The sequence below is a fragment of the Aquarana catesbeiana genome, linkage group LG01 (genome assembly GCF_042186555.1).
Source record: "Aquarana catesbeiana isolate 2022-GZ linkage group LG01, ASM4218655v1, whole genome shotgun sequence".
Lineage (NCBI taxonomy): Eukaryota > Metazoa > Chordata > Amphibia > Anura > Ranidae > Aquarana > Aquarana catesbeiana.
This window is the reverse complement of record NC_133324.1, coordinates 716,993,263-717,009,348: the sequence shown is the minus strand read 5'-3', so window position 1 is coordinate 717,009,348 and position 16,086 is coordinate 716,993,263.

Below are 16,086 nucleotides of genomic sequence, written 5' to 3'. Positions count from 1 at the left end.
TTCGTTTAAATTCGTATTCATTACGTTCACTAACAGCCAAATTTTAAAGGAAATTCCAATACCTATAATTTAATAGTTAGTTATTATTAGTTAGTTAATTAGTTATTATTTTGGATTTTTTCAAATTTTCAGATTTTCAGATCTTCAAATTTTCAGATTTTCATTTTTATTTTCGGAATTTCTTTCCTTCGAGTTTTTGCATTTTCTTTCTTATTTTTGATCTTTCAGATTTCCGAATTTCCGAATTTTTGGATTCTGAATGTTCGAATTTTCTAATTTCGAATCTCCGAATTTTCTCATTTTCGAATTTCCGAATTTATTCGAGATAACGATTTTCAGTCATAACGAATGACCAGAACCCCCCCCCCCCAAAAAAAAATGAATGAAAGGAAAACAATTTTTTTGGCAGTGCACGTGTCTAGAAGGTTCAGCAGCAGATTAATTTAGGGGTGTCTAAGCAGCAGATGAAACTAAAGGAGAGTCAACAGCTGATGAAACTAGGGGAGGATCAGCAACAGATTAAGCTGAGGGGAGGCTGAGCTGTGAACAAATCTAAAAAAGGTTAGCAGCAGCTGAAGCTTAGGGCATATCAGTACCAAATGAAGCTAGAAACAAACAAGCAGCAGATATAGCTAAGAGCAGATCAGCTAAAGATAAAGCTTGGACTGGATCAGTAGCAGAAGAAGGTTGGGACAAGCAAGCAGCAAATGAAGCTAGGGGCAGGTCAGCAATATATGAGGCTTGGGCTGAATCAGTAGATGAAGCTAGGGGCAGGTGAGCAGCCGATGAAGCTAGGGGCAGATCAATATCAGATAAAACTAGAGGCGTGTAAGCAGTAGAAGAAACCAGACAGATCACTGGGTGTACTACTGGAGCAAATGCTAATGAACTGAATTAGAGCAGAAAAAAAAATGATTAATCCTAAAGGGATCAATTGGTCATTTAAAAACAAAATATTCAGTTCTTCCAGCCTGTCCCCTAAGATCCCTGAATATCTGTTTGCTTTCCTGTTGTAAATTGTGTCCAGCTCTGTGGGTAGAATTTTTAATTTTAATAATAATTAACACCCATTTATCATGCTCATTTATTGTGCTAATTGTTCTTTAAGCTTATTCATGAGTATTTATAAAACCATTATAGCTTCTCTAAAGCCAAACTAATAGTCTATTCATAATATACAAGTTATAAAAAGTGTGATTAACCAGTATTACTTTTAGGATGGAAATTGTATTTTTCAAATCAGACTATTTGCTAAGCTAGGTTGCAATATCTATCTTCTTTTGGTAATTTGGTCATCTAGGAAAATCCATGTTATGTGTATAATGTAGAAGTGTTGGAATACATTGTTCATGTATTTTGTGCGACAACTACATCAGCCAGTAGATGTCAGTGTTTATAATTTTGTAGCTGCATTTATTAAACTCTATGTATTTTCTCTGTATAATAAAAGATTCCTGTTTCCGGTTACAGAGGAGCTTCAGTTTCCAAAAAGAAATTAAAAGTCAGCAGCTACAAATACTGTAGCTGCTGACTTTTATTATTGGGACGCTTACCTGCCCAGGGATCTAGAGATGTCGGCACCTGAGCCAATTCTTCAATCAGCATTGTAAGTCAGGGAAACTGGCTGTGAAGTCTCCTGGACTCTTGGACTCTCCTGGACTCTTCACAGACAGTTTTCCACTGTGCATGCGTGAGCAACACTGCGCTTTGTGATTGGTCCCGTAGTCTTCTGGGACCTGTGTGTGTCCCAGAAGGCTGCGGGGGGAGAGGAGGAAGGGCCGAACATGCTCATAGATCGCTGTAGCGATCTGAGCCAGAGGTGAGAGCGGGTACCTGTCAAGACCAGGTGCCCGCTTCCCCCCTCCCCTCCAAAAAGTAGCAAATGTGGCAGTGGAGGAGGTATGTGGAAAACAAGTGGAGCTCCCCCTTTTGGGTGGAGCTCCGCTTTAAGCAGATAAACCCATGTGGACTGTGCACTGTCTGTTCTGTCGGGCTATATACAGAACTATCAAAAGGTTATGGGCCCAAGCAAAGCCCAGGCACCCACCCAGACACCCAGAGAAAAGTTCATTTTTTTTTCCTCTTTTATTCACACAGCACCCCATATTGACAGAAAAACACAGAATTGTTGACATTTTTGCAGATTTATTAAAAAAAGAAAAACTGAAATATCACATGGTCCTAAGTATTCAGACCCTTGGCTGTGACACTCGTATATTTAACTCAGGTGCTGTCCATTTCTTCTGATCATCCTTGAGATGGTTCTACACCTTCATTTAAGTCCAGCTGTGTTTGATTATACTGATTGGACTTGATTAGGAAAGCCACACACCTGTCTATATAAGACCTTACACCTCACAGTGCATGTCAGAGCAAATGAGAATCATGAGGTCAAAGGAATTGCCTGAAGAGCTCAGGCAAGGCACAGATCTGGCCAAGGTTACAAAAAAATTTCTGCTGCACTTAAGGTTCCTAAGAGTACAGTGGCCTCCATAATCCTTAAATAGAAGACATTTGGGATGACCAGAACCCTTCCTAGAGCTGGCCGTCCGGCCAAACTGAGCTATCAGATAGAAGAGCCTTGGTGAGAGAGGTAAAGAAGAACCCAAAGATCACTGTGGCTGAGCTCCAGAGATGCAGTCGGGAGATGGGAGAAAGTTGTAGAAAGTCAACCATCACTGCAGCTCTCCACCAGTCGGGGCTTTATGGCATAGTGGCCTGACAGAAGCCTCTTCTCAGTGCAAGACACATGAAAGCCCGCATGGAGTTTGCTAAAAAACACCTGAAGGACTCCAAGATGGTGAGAAATAAGATTCTCTGGTCTGATGAGACCAAGATAGAACTTTTTGGATTTAATTATAAGCGGTATGTGTGGAGAAAACCAGGCACTGCTCATCACCTGTCCAATACAGTCTCAACAGTGAAGCATGGTGGTGGCAGCATCATGCTGTGGGGGTGTTTTTCAGCTGCAGGGACAGGACAACTGGTTGCAATCAAGGAAAAGATGAACGCGGCCAAGTACAGGGATATCCTGGATGAAAACCTTCTCTACAGTGCTCAGGACCTCAGACTGGGCCGAAGGTTTACCTTCCAACAAGACAATGACCCTAAGCCCACAGCTAAAATAACAAAGGAGTGGCTTCACAACAACTCTGTGACTGTTCTTGAATGGCCCAGCCAGAGCCCTGACTTAAACCCAGTTGAGCGTCTCTGGAGAGACCTAAAAATGGCTCTCCACCAACGTTTACCATCCAACCTGACAGAACTGGAGAGGATCTGCAAGGAGGAATTGCAGAGGATCCCCAAATCCAGGTGTGAAAAACTTGTTGCATCTTTCCCAAAAAGACTCATGGCTGTATTAGATCAAAAGGGTGCTTCTACTAAATACTGAGCAAAGGGTCTGAATACTTAGGACCATGTGATATTTCAGTTTTTCTTTTTTAATAAATCTGCAAAAATGTCAACAATTCTGTGTTTTTCTGTCAATATGGGGTGCTGTGTGTACATTAATGAGGAAAAAAATGAACTTAAATGATTTTAGAAAATGGCTGCAATGTAACAAAGAGTGAAAAATTTAAGAGGGTCTGAATACTTTCCGTCCCCACTGTATATTAGTGTGAAACTGCTAAAGAAATGTGGGAAGGATTACAAAAGTTGCATGAGCCTAGGTTCACATTGATGCAATTTGGCATGTGATTTGACATGCCAAATTGGCGGCTATTGCCAGTAATAGCACCATCCGAATCGGTGCGGCACTGTAAAGTCGGCATGGCACCGATTCCCAAAAGTAGTTTCTGTACTACTTAATGTGACTTCGGGTGAAATTTGTAGAGACATCTGTGCAGGAACCTGCACAGATGTATCTGAAATTGCCGCCGAAGTTGGACTGACAAGCAGGAATAAAATTGTGCGAGTTCAGCTGAACACGATTTCAATCCCACTGTCAGTGTGAACCTGGGCTGAAAAAGCTAATCTCAGCAAGAAATTGTATTTGATTATAAAGCTAGACCAAACCAAGCTAATGAAAGGCCAGGATATGTGAGATTACATAATGCAGACCTTGGGAGTGGTTTAATGCCTGAGAGGTATAGGAGAAGAAATAAAAGATTTTCGTGTCACAGCACTATTACTCAGTGGCTTATCAGAAAGTTATGAAACGCTTGTCACAACACTTGATGCACGTCCAAATGATGAACTGACATTGGAATTTGTTAGGGGTGGATGAATATAAGCGTTAAACAGAAATCATTTATAGTGACAGTGCTTCTGTTGCAGAGTCTGCTTTACCCTGGGTTCACACTAGTGCAATGCGAGAACCAGTGCGATTCCAGCGCCGGTTCTCGCATTGCCCCTCTCCCGCAGGCAGTTCACACTGTCTTGTGTGAATCGCTGCGGGTGTCATTAACAAAGGTAATGACACCCCCAGTTTAGTTCACAGATCGCAGTGCAAACTGTGAACTCGCACGGGAATCGGATCGCATAGGTGAGATTACCCATGCGATACGATTCTAGTGCAGAGAAAAACAAGTCCCTGCACTATTTTCTCTGCAAATCCAATGCGAGTTCAACCATACAACTGTATGGCTGAACTCGCATTGCTCAGAGATCGTATGTGATCAGGCACCTGCAGCTTAAAGACTAAAAATAGGAATAAAAACAGTAACATGCAACAAGAAACACATGAACATTTTGTGTGCAAGAACAAGGTCATTAAACTTGCATATTGCAGAATCTGGAAAGCTAAAATGCAAAAACAAATGAAACTACAAAAGGCCAAAAGAAAGAAACTGATTTTGCTTCAGATAATGCAAATGTTTTTAAAACCAAAAGTTGCACCTCATCCTTGCAGGCACGTGTGAGATTTATTAAAATTGGTGCACTTAGAATCTGGTCCAGCTGTGCATGGTAGCCAATCAGCTTCTAACTTCAGCTTGTTCAAATAAGCTTTGGCAATACAACCTGGAAACTGATTGGTTTCTATGCAGTGCACCAGTTTTAATAAATCTCTCCCATGCCTGCAAAAATTAGATTTTGCACTCTCCAGTTTTAGTAAATAACCCCCATGGTGTGGTGATTCAGAAGTTATGAGTCACATGACAAATGACAGAAATATCTTTATTCACCTTGAGTAAAACAGAAAAAATCACAACAGCTAATGGGCAAATAATAAAATCAGAAGGCATAGGAGATGGTTTTCTTTACAGTCTTATTTCCCAGAGTATCACCACAAAGATACCTGTGAAAATTATTTTTTATCAGTGAAGAAGTTCACAAAACAAGGCAACGTAGTGACCTTCCAAAATGACAGTTGTGCCATCAGAAAATGGGATATCTTACTTGCAAAGGCTAAAATTACAGATGAAACTTCAATGTGTTCAAAATTTCATGAACTAACACAAACACTTCAAACTGGGGGAAATTCCACATCAGTGTCACATGAGGTTATCCTATAGCAACAAAGTGACACAGAATTAGAAAAAATAATGTAAACAATCCAAATATTGCAAAAGAAGAAACTAGGCCACTCGAGGCTTCAATCAAAAAATCCACTAGTAGCAATAACGGCATCCCAGCCAAACTTTTGTCCTATGTTGCTCATGTAGCATTAAAACCAGAGCCATATTCATGGGATGAGATGCAATAACTTCCAACTCATGAGAAAAAAAAGTTGATCAGAGCTGCTGATGAAGAGATGACATATTTTAGTGAACTGAAAAAGATTTATAGAACTGAGATCCGAAATGGGACTTGTTGAGTGGGGGTGTTGGGTTACATTGTTTCTGTATTTTGTGCAACTACACCAGCCAGTAGATGGCAGTGTTTATATGTTTGTAGCTGCATCTATGGTTAAAATCTTTCACTTTTCTCTGTATAATAAAAGTTCAATTTTTCCAGGTAAGCAGATAAATTCATGTGGACTGTTCTCTGTCTGGTCTGTAGGGCTATATAGAGAATTTCTAACTATAAGTATTCTCAAACACACTGGCTGCAAGTTCCTTGCTGTCTCCATGCTTAATAAAAACGTGTTGTTACAAGTGCCTGCTCTCTATTCAGAGGATTTAGCTAATTACAGACACCAATTAAATTAAAATCTGCCTTAAAAGTTTAAATTGATTGCTGATATATCAAGCAGAGATGGGGATATTATACAACACTGGCTTCAGGAAGCCAACACATTCACTGTGTATAATGAGCTCTGTGAAATTTGAATGTAGTGGATTACACAGAACTCAGATTAAGGTAAATTTAATGAACTTTCTGATTTTGACAGAGTTTCAGTATTTCCTGAATAGCATCATCTTTTTGATGGGAATTGCTTTGAAAAGCAACTTCAGGCAGACATTTATATATGCAGTTGATTTACATATACTGTTTGTAAACTGGTCTGCCTGCTGAAAGATTTGTAATTCTGTTCAGCCAGATGCTGGTACTATTTCTTGTTTGTTATCAGGTTCCTATATTTAACCTTTCAGATATGTGGATGTGGTGCGATAATTCAAAAAACCTCAACAGTAGCTATAAACTTAGCTTAGTTTAAAGATGTATTACAGATGATAAAATAGATATACAGCGTCACTCAAGTCCAGGGAATTTCGTTTGAAATTCCTGGAAGCGATGGTCCTTTTTCCCAGACCCTTTTGTCAGTGTCCTGGGTGAACTCAACCAATCTTTGCCATATATATATATATATATATATATATATATATATATATATATATACAGACATCCCAAGTCTCCCGCATCTCGGCTGTGGCTCCCTGACACCCGCAAGTGCCATGCAATATTCCAGTTCCAGGGCCGATCATAGGTGGGTGTGCGTTGTGCTCTGCTGCACTGTTTAATTAGTAGCCCCGGGGTCCAGCCGTGCCACACTCGGCACTAATTCACTGTAGTTTTGCTGCTGATGCATGTTATTACACCTCGACCTCTCCAGAGTCCAAACATGTTCTAACTTGTCTAGGCAGAGCCAGCTGTAGCTTCCAGGACAGGAGGCATTAAGAGCAGAGCAGGAGGGAGCAGCCCACCCACTGACCGGTCCATTCCATATACAGTGCTTCCTGCCTTTAGTTGCTCCTTGGGGAGGGAGCTGGGTGCTGTTAGTTTCCACCGGCCTGCCTGTGCCACGTAAAGTGTTCCAGACTGCTACTCCAGGTCACCGGGTGTGTGCCTCTGTGTGACTGTCTCCCTGAAATGAGTTTGGCACCTCCCTGAAATTAGTTTTTGCAGGACGGGATGTCTGTGTGTATATATATATATATATATATATATATATATATATATATATATATATATACTGTATATATAAAATTTTGTGGCTGGGTGTGGCGGCAGAAAACACTCAGATTTCAGGTGCAGATAAACAGAAGTCTACTGTACCTGCGGGAAGGAAACCCAACCGGGATCACTCACAGCATGTAACTGCAATATGTTAGTAGATGTAGGCCTCAAGTGTGCTGACAGCGTCTGTCCCGAGGGGTGGAATGTGGCCTGGCCAGTCCGTACCCAAGTGGGAAGGCTTCCACATAGAATGGCGTGTCCTTGTGCCATCCCTACTCCCCCCGAACCTCTCCATGATGCTAAGCACTTCCCTTGCCAGAGGGGTAACCTGTCCTTACTCTAACCACACACAAAATGTGTGCCAAGCCTGGGAGCTAGGGTCTTATATAGACTCTGCCTGACCCAAGATGGCGGACAGAGTTACATGGGCGTCAGCATCCAATCGGATAGCTGCCCCCTGTGACCCAGGAAACCATAAAAGATTTAATTTCCTCTGCAATGCCACTGTGGTTGAGAGCCACCTTCAGTAGAGAAAGCAGACTGCACCTGCCTACATGTTGACTCAAAAACAAACTAAAACCAGTTTCACCAAGCAACGATGAAAACAGAAAGGAATGTGATGACTCATATGTTTACAGCTAACAGGAGTAAAAGAAAGAGTGAAGACATTCCTGCAGTGTTTAGTCAGTTGAGTGCAAAGCCATCCCCCTCTACATTCTTATGTAAGCAATGACAAGTTCTCCATCACCTCACTCTTCTCTATGGCAGTTGTACAAAGCTGCTTTTATACTAACCTGACCACATTCTACTATTTAAATAATGAAGATGCAAATCTGATAGCAATGATGTTGTTGACTTGCCCATACTGCTCTCTCCTCCCATTAGCAGGGTCACAGTGTTAGATTAACAGGAATGTACAGCATAATAGAGTCTAACTGCCTTGCAGTAATGCCCCTCCTTCCCTTAGGGCAGGTTTACACTTGGCAGCCCTTTTCACTGAACTGAAAAGCAATCTGTGATGGATTGCTTTTCAGAGGGTGGCAGACAGGTGACTGTGGTTGCAGGGCAAATGCTGCATAGCCCCATTCACTTGAATAGGTAGCGTTAGGTGGTGGTACTGCCCACCAAATGTGACAAGAGGTATTATTTTTGCTGTGGCCAAGGCATATGTACAGCTCCTTCCAGCTGCTGTATTAAGTGAAGGGGCAGTTGGGGATAGTAAAACCGCAGCTCAACCACCTATTTGTACTCTCTTCCAATGTGTGAAAGAGACCTTAGTTGTACAAAGAATTTTATGAAGCTATTATAAAGCAAAACTCAGATATTTACACTGTTTGCATTTAAAACTACATGGAATATTTAACCTAGACATAGTAGAATGTGTTGGAATACAGAATTGTATTGTGCTCAACAACGGCTGTACATCAGTATTTGGTAGAGATATATTCTTCATCCAGTAGATGGCAGTGCTTATACGTTTGTAGATGATCTCTGTGGTAAAATGCCATATAATTTTTCTGAATAAAACTTTCCTGTTTCCTGTTTCCTTTCTGCAGTTAAGCAGCAAAGCCCATGTGGACTGTGCACTGTCTGTACTGATCTATACGGCTATATACAGAATTTCAGGTTCAGAATAACAGGTTATGGGCCCAGACACCCACTCAGAGAAAAGCTGGGAACCTATTCATACCCAGCTACAGCAAATAAGTGCAAGATACAGCAATAGAAAGAAGACTGCAACAGAATAAAAGAAAATGGCCAGTAAAACAGCTGCAACAAAGCTTTAATTTGCAAATCTGAAAAACCAGAACTACCATTCTTGGAAATTCAAGATGAAAATGCTGCTAATAAAGATACTGCCATGAACCAGGCAGAGACAGAAAATGCAGTTAAAAATCACACCTTTAATGTTATAGTAAAAGAATACAAATCAGGAATGTAGTCAAAAACAGAATCCAGGGTAAGGAAGCCCAAATGGGTAATCGGATGAGCGTAGTCAGCGTAGTCAGAAGCCAAAGATCAGGATCAGGAACCAGGAGAAACATCAGCCAGGCAAAGTCAAACAGGAACACAGCAGAGCGACACACAGGGTATGTTGACCACATATGTTGACTGAAGGCACCAAAGCAATAAGCCAGGCAGTTTAAATAGCAAAAAGGGGCTGGCTGAAGGGTGGACTAATGAGGCAGGTAATGGTAACTAGGTCAGTGTAGAAACAATGAGTGGCTGGTAATTAACTGACAGCTGAACAGCCAGAACACTAAGAAGAGAGCTGCTAAAAGCCCAGCCCTGACAGTATCCCCTCCTCAATGACCTCTCCCTCTCGGAGGGGCACCAGGCTTGAGCAGAAAACATCCATGGAAAGCACAGAGGAGGGCAGGAGCATGTACATCTGAGGATGAGACCCAAGAGCGTTCCTCCGGACCATAACCTCTCCAATGGTCAAGGTACTGTATGCACCCACAAAACCTATGGGAGTCAATGGTAGATTGCATCTCATATTCCTTATGGTTGTCAACCTGATCTGGCCGAGGACATGGTACTGAAGCAGTAGAGCGATTGCAGAACAAAGGTTTTATTAAGGAAACATGGAATGCGTTAGAAATACACATGTTGGAAGGAAGATCTAATGCATAGGCCACTGGGTTGATCTTACGGAGAATGCGGAAAGGCCCAATATACCGTGGCACCAGTTTCAGTGAGGGAACACAGAGTCGGAGGTTAAGAGAAGACAGTCAGACCCTCTCCCCAACTTGGTAGAAGGGTGCAGGTAGGCGTCTGCAGTCAGCATGGAGTCTGTACCTATCACTGGCATGTTGCAAGGATTCTTGGACTTGCACCCAAGTGGAACGGAGTTCAAGAAGATGCTCCTCTAATGCAGGAATTCCTTGTGGAACAAATGTGTCAGGCAACATGAATGGCTGGAACCCATAATTCACCATAAATAGAGACAATCGGGAAGTGGCATTGATGGAACTATTGTAAGCAAACTCCACCCAAGGTAATAAGTCTGACCAGTTGTTATGGTGGTCAGAAATATAGCAACGTAGGAACTGCTCCAAGGCTTGGTTGACCCGTTCTGCTGCCCCATTGGACTGTGGGTGATATGCTGAGGAGAAGGAAAGCTGAATTTCCAACTGTGCTCAAAAAGCTCACCAAAACCTGGACACAAACTAGCTGCCCCTGTTCGAGATGATAACCATAGGTAACCCATGTAACCGAAAGACCTCCTGAGCGAAAATTGATGCCAGTTTTTGGATGTAGGCAACATCTTTAGCAGAATACAATGCAACATTTTCGAAAACTGGTCAATCACCATAAGAATAACTGTGTTGCCCTGGGAGTTGGGTAAATCCACAATAAAATCAATAGACAAGTGGGTCCAATGCCTCTCTCCACTGGGTTTGGGTTGTAGGAAGCCCACTGGAAGGTGTCATAGTGTTTTATTCTGAGCACACATGGGACAAGTGACTACGAAGGCGGTTACATCAGCATGGAGACTAGGCCACCAGAATTGTTAAGACATAGATCATATTAGTTGATTCTTCTCAGGGTGCCCAGCTGCCTTAGGAAAATGGTAGGTCTGGAGCAAAGCAGTGCAGAGATGCTCGGTGACAAAGCAGCAGTCACAAGCTTTTCAGGAGGAGAATGGATCTGAGAGCCCAGAATGCTCTCACCCAAAGGTGAAGTGAGACTAATGCGAATAGTGGCTAAAATGTGATCCAGAGGTATAACAGGTGTAGGAACCGACTCCATCTTGGAAGAGGAGAAAAACCTTAGATTGTAAGCTCCTTGAGGGTGTAGGGACTGATGTGAATGTACAATGTATATGTAAAGCGCTGCGTAAATTGACAGCGCTATATAAGTACCTGAAATAAATAAATAAATAATAAATAACTGCAGTGATGATGCATCAGCCCTTATTTTCTTCGTACCAGGTAAAAATGAGACTATGTAATTTAAGCTCAACAGGAAAAGGGCCCATCGTGCCATTCTGGGAGATAAGCGTTTTACCACAGACACAAACGTGAGATTTTTATGACCAGTCAAAATGATGACCCGCACAGTGGTACTCTTAAGGAGATGCCTTTATTCCTTAAGAGCTAAAATGATGGCTAACAATTCTCTGTCCCAATCTCCTAATTGCATTCTGCAGGAGACAATTTCTTATAAAAGTAGCCTCAGGGATGCATAATGCTCTCAGAGGTAGGACATTGAGACAGGAGGGCGCCTACTCCAGTTTATGACGAATCAATCTCAAGAATGAAGGGAAACGTAGGATCAGGACAGCAGATGTGGCAAAAGCAGCCTTGAGGGATTTAAAGGCTTTAACGGAATCTGGAATGGGGACCAATTCTGTTAGTTGCCCTCCTTACTGGTCATATCAGTCAGGGGTTTGACCAGAGAAGAGAAATTATGAATACATTTCCTATAATAATTGGCAAAGCCAAGAAAATGTTATAGCGGATGTAGACCTATGGGTCAAGGCCACTGTAAGACTGCAGATAGTTTCTCTGGGTCCATCAAAAATCTGGCAATAGAAATGACATAACCCAAAAATTTAACCTGTTCACGATGCAACTCAACCTCTGTAGCACACGGGAGATGTCTGTATGGTGGATTTTCTAGGGATTTTGAATACATAAGAATATCATTGAGGTAGACCACCACACCATTGCTACAGCATATCTTGGAGGACATCGTTAATAAATTCATGAAAAACTGCAGGAACGTTGCAGAGTGCGAAGTGCATTATGAGATGTTCATAATGTCCAGTCTTAGTATTAAATGCAGTTTTCCATTTGTCACCCTCCTTAATCCTCACAAGATTGTATGCCCCTCTCAAATCAAGCTTAGTGAAGACCGTTGCTCCCTTGAGGCGGTCAAATAATTCCATAGTCAATGGGATCGGATAAGGTCTCAGTTCACCACTCTTTTTTTTCACAAAGAAAAAGCCCGCACCAGCTGGAGATGAGGATTTGCAGATGAACCCTCAGGAAAGTGAATCTGCAACATAGTCCTCCATGGCTTTATCCTCAGAGACAGACCAGGGATAAACCCAGTCACGAGGAGGAATGGCACCAGGTTGAAGGTCAATTGCACAATCATAGGAGTGGTGTAGAGGCAAAATAACGGCCTGACCTTTGTCGAAGACAATGAAGAGCATGAAGACGTGCACATGACTTTAATTACTTTCTGACAACATGTATTACTGCATTGTGGTGACCAAGACAGAACCTTAGCATGTCGCCAATCAAAAGAGGGATTGTGTCTCTGTAACTAAGGACAACCAATGACCAATGAGGTGAGGAAACGGAGCAGTTTCATAGGGCAGACTGTAAAGGTCTCCTATCAATAGCCTTAATGGCAAGTGGGGAGGCACAAAGTTGCAGTGGTATCGAGTGCTTTGACACAAAGGCACTATCTATGAACAACCCTGCAGCCCCAGAATCGATTAGAGTCTGGGTATTGATGGAAAACTCAGGCCAGAAAAGGGTAACTGGAACTAAAGGTTTATCCTTCAGGATAACTCAGGACACAAAGATGCCACCTAAGGTCTGTCCCTTACAGGACCTCAGGTGCAGGCGTTTTCCGGACAGGTAGGACAAGACTTCAATAAGTGACCTTCCTGGCCACAGTAAAGGCACAATCTCTCCCTCCTCCTAAAGGCCATCTCTTTGGTAGAGAGACATGTGAAGCACAGCTGCATGGGCTCTACTTTACTGGAAGAACTGGGTCCAGGAGGCAAGGGAGGTCAAGGAAGGCATGTGTGGGAATGCAAAGCTCAGAGCCAAACATGCAGGAGGCTTCCGCAAGCACTCCTTAAAGGAAGGTCTCTCTCTGAGTCTGGTATCAATGAGAATGGCAAACGAGATCTACTCCTCAAGATTTATAGGTTTGTTTTGGGCTGCAATCTTTAATGTCATCCGAGAGACCATAAGGAAAAGCAGCCACGAGGGTCTCATTTGTCCAACCAACCTCTGCTGCCAGAGTATAGAATTCAATGGCGTAGTCGGCAACATTTCTCGTACTCTGTTTGATGGACATGAGGCTTTCGGCAGCAAAAGTGGAACGAGCGGGAATATCAAAGGCGGTCACAAACTTAGGGTAATTCTGGACAATGGATATTTGTGTCTCCCGTAGAGTGTTTACTCAAGCCAAGGCTCTATCTGAACGCAAAGAAATAATGAAGCCTACTTTGCTTCTGCCTCTAGGGAATGTCTGGGGCAGCATCTCAAAATATATTCCAACCTGGTTGAGAAACCCTCTGCAGTGAACTGGATTGCTCCCAAAATGCTAGGAAGTGGAGCAGAACCAGTCATACCTCTTACAGAGGTAAAATTGGAGGTGGGAGCCTGCACAGAGACCGGAGCAGCAGCGGGGATGGCTTGCAACACTGGTTGTCCAGAACAGCCAGAGTGGGAGGATCCAGGTGAGCAGTTTGAATCAGTAGCGTCTGTAGCGCTATGGAAAACTGATCCATGCGGTGGTCCTGCTCATCCAATCTAGAAAAAATATTACAACTAGGTGTATTGCCTGCATCTTCTGAAATCATGGCCTTCACCTAATATCAGGGACCATGAACCAGGCAGAGATATAAAATGCAGTTAAAAATCACACCTTCAATGCAATAATAAAATACAAATTGGGAACGTAGTCAAAAACAGAAGCCAAGGTAAGGAAGCCAAAATGGGTGATCAGAGAAGCCGGAATCAGGGAGCCAGGAAATTGGAAACTACAGTATTTTCCAAATTTCACAAATTAACACAAACACTTCAAACTGAGGAAAATTCCACATGTGCCACATGAAGATAAGCAACAAAGTGATACAGAAATAGAAATGAATGCAGACAATCCAAATGATGTAAAAGAAGAAACCAGGCAACAAAAGGCTCCAATCAGGAAATCCACCAGAAGGAATAAGGGCATCCCAGCCAAATGTCTGTCCTATGTTTCTCGTGTAGAAATAAAATCAGAGCCAGATTCATGGGATGAGATGCAACCAATGAGAAACGAAGAAGGATCAGATGCTTTGACAAAGCTGCTTACAAGAAACAGATTTAGTTGTTGAGTGGGGTGTTGGGATGCAGAATTGTATTTTGTGCAACAACTACTGTACATCAGAATTTAGTAGAGATATATTCTTCAACCAGTAGATGGCAATGTTTATAAGTTTTTAGCTGATCTCTGTGGTAAAGCTCTATGTCTATTCTCTGAATAAAAGTTTCCTGTTTCCTGTCTGCAGTTAAGCAGCAAAGCCCATGTGGTCTGTACACTGTCTGTTCTGTAGGGCTATATACAGAATTTTTAACAGAATGTATAGAATGGAATGGTAGTTTTATATCTGCCTGGAGTACAGATTTAAAATGGTACTGCAGCTCAATCTTCTTCTACCCCAAAAAAATATGGCTATAAGATCATAGCACACACTCAACCACAGAAGGTGGTACACTTTATGCTTTCACAGTACGATATTTGAAAATTTTGGAGTATTAAAAAAGAAAACGAAGTTTCTCAACTGTGTATGCAGCTATTCTCTGTAAACCAATTTTTCTCCAAATGCATCTTTCTCTCACTGTACAGAAGCACAATATTATATGAGCACTTGAGTATACTGGGCCTAATAGCAGCAGTCAGAAAAACACTTATCTGGAATCATCTTGTATTGTATTCATATATTAGTAGTGTGCATACACATGCAAAGTAAGGTCAATTGTTTTTCTTTATTTGACATATTGGTGGTTCATTTCCACCAAGAGATGGCCATGATTACAGTGCAGTAGTGGACACCCGTGCCATTCCCGATACTCTAGGCTTAAGCCTATTTGATGTCACTTGCTTGTACAGTATATAACACAATTTTTCAGAATTGCAAGTACTGCTTCACATTCCTGGAATTGTTAATAACGGTAAAAGGCATGCAGAATGTCTTCATATAGCAAGAGATAACACATAGCCTTTACAATATTAGGAAGAGAATGATTTTACCCGTAAAAGTGACACTGCCTTTTCTCTCATAATTTTTTTTTTAATCAAGTAATTTTATCGTGTTTACAATATTAGGAAAATAATGACTTTACCCATAAAAGTGACACTGCCTGCTCTATCATAAATGTTTTTTTTTTTAATCAAGTATTTTTGTTAGGATTTTTCTATTATGTTTCTTCCACCTTTGATAAAGTTTAGCAATTAAAATGAGTAATATGTTTACCAAACATTTCTTCCATTTCTAGCTGTATCCTATCAGCAGACTTACTTATATGTGTACATGTTGCCAGAACACCTTGTTATGAATGACTTTTAAAGCCAAGATTTATCAGGTGGCGGCAGCTCCTCGTTTCTTTCAGTGTATTAATTCTAGAATCCTACATCCCAGTGTCTACGGAGGCTTGAATGGATAAGGCAGGATTGTAGAGCTGTGTCTGTCTTTTTATCTTCATGTGATAAAGCATACATCTGCTGTGCACTGAAATATCTATCGGTTTTGACCATTTTCCATGAATGTAAAGAGGTGCACAAGCATTTGGCTATATACTGTATGCAATAAAATCTTCTTTGTGTTTTTAAAGTGAAAGCAATATACAGCATTAGGGTCAAAGGTTGGCACTGGGTTCACTGTGAAATGAAAGAGTCATACCTCTGTGGTTGAAAATAACTAAATTGCAGAAGGTAATATCTTTAATGGCTAACACTGCTGTGGAAATAATAGAAGCTTTCAAGGCGCAAGGCTGCATTGTTAGACTGATTACAAATTCAGTGTGGAATTCTTTCTTTTTTTTTTTAAATACAAAAAAAAAAAAAAAGATT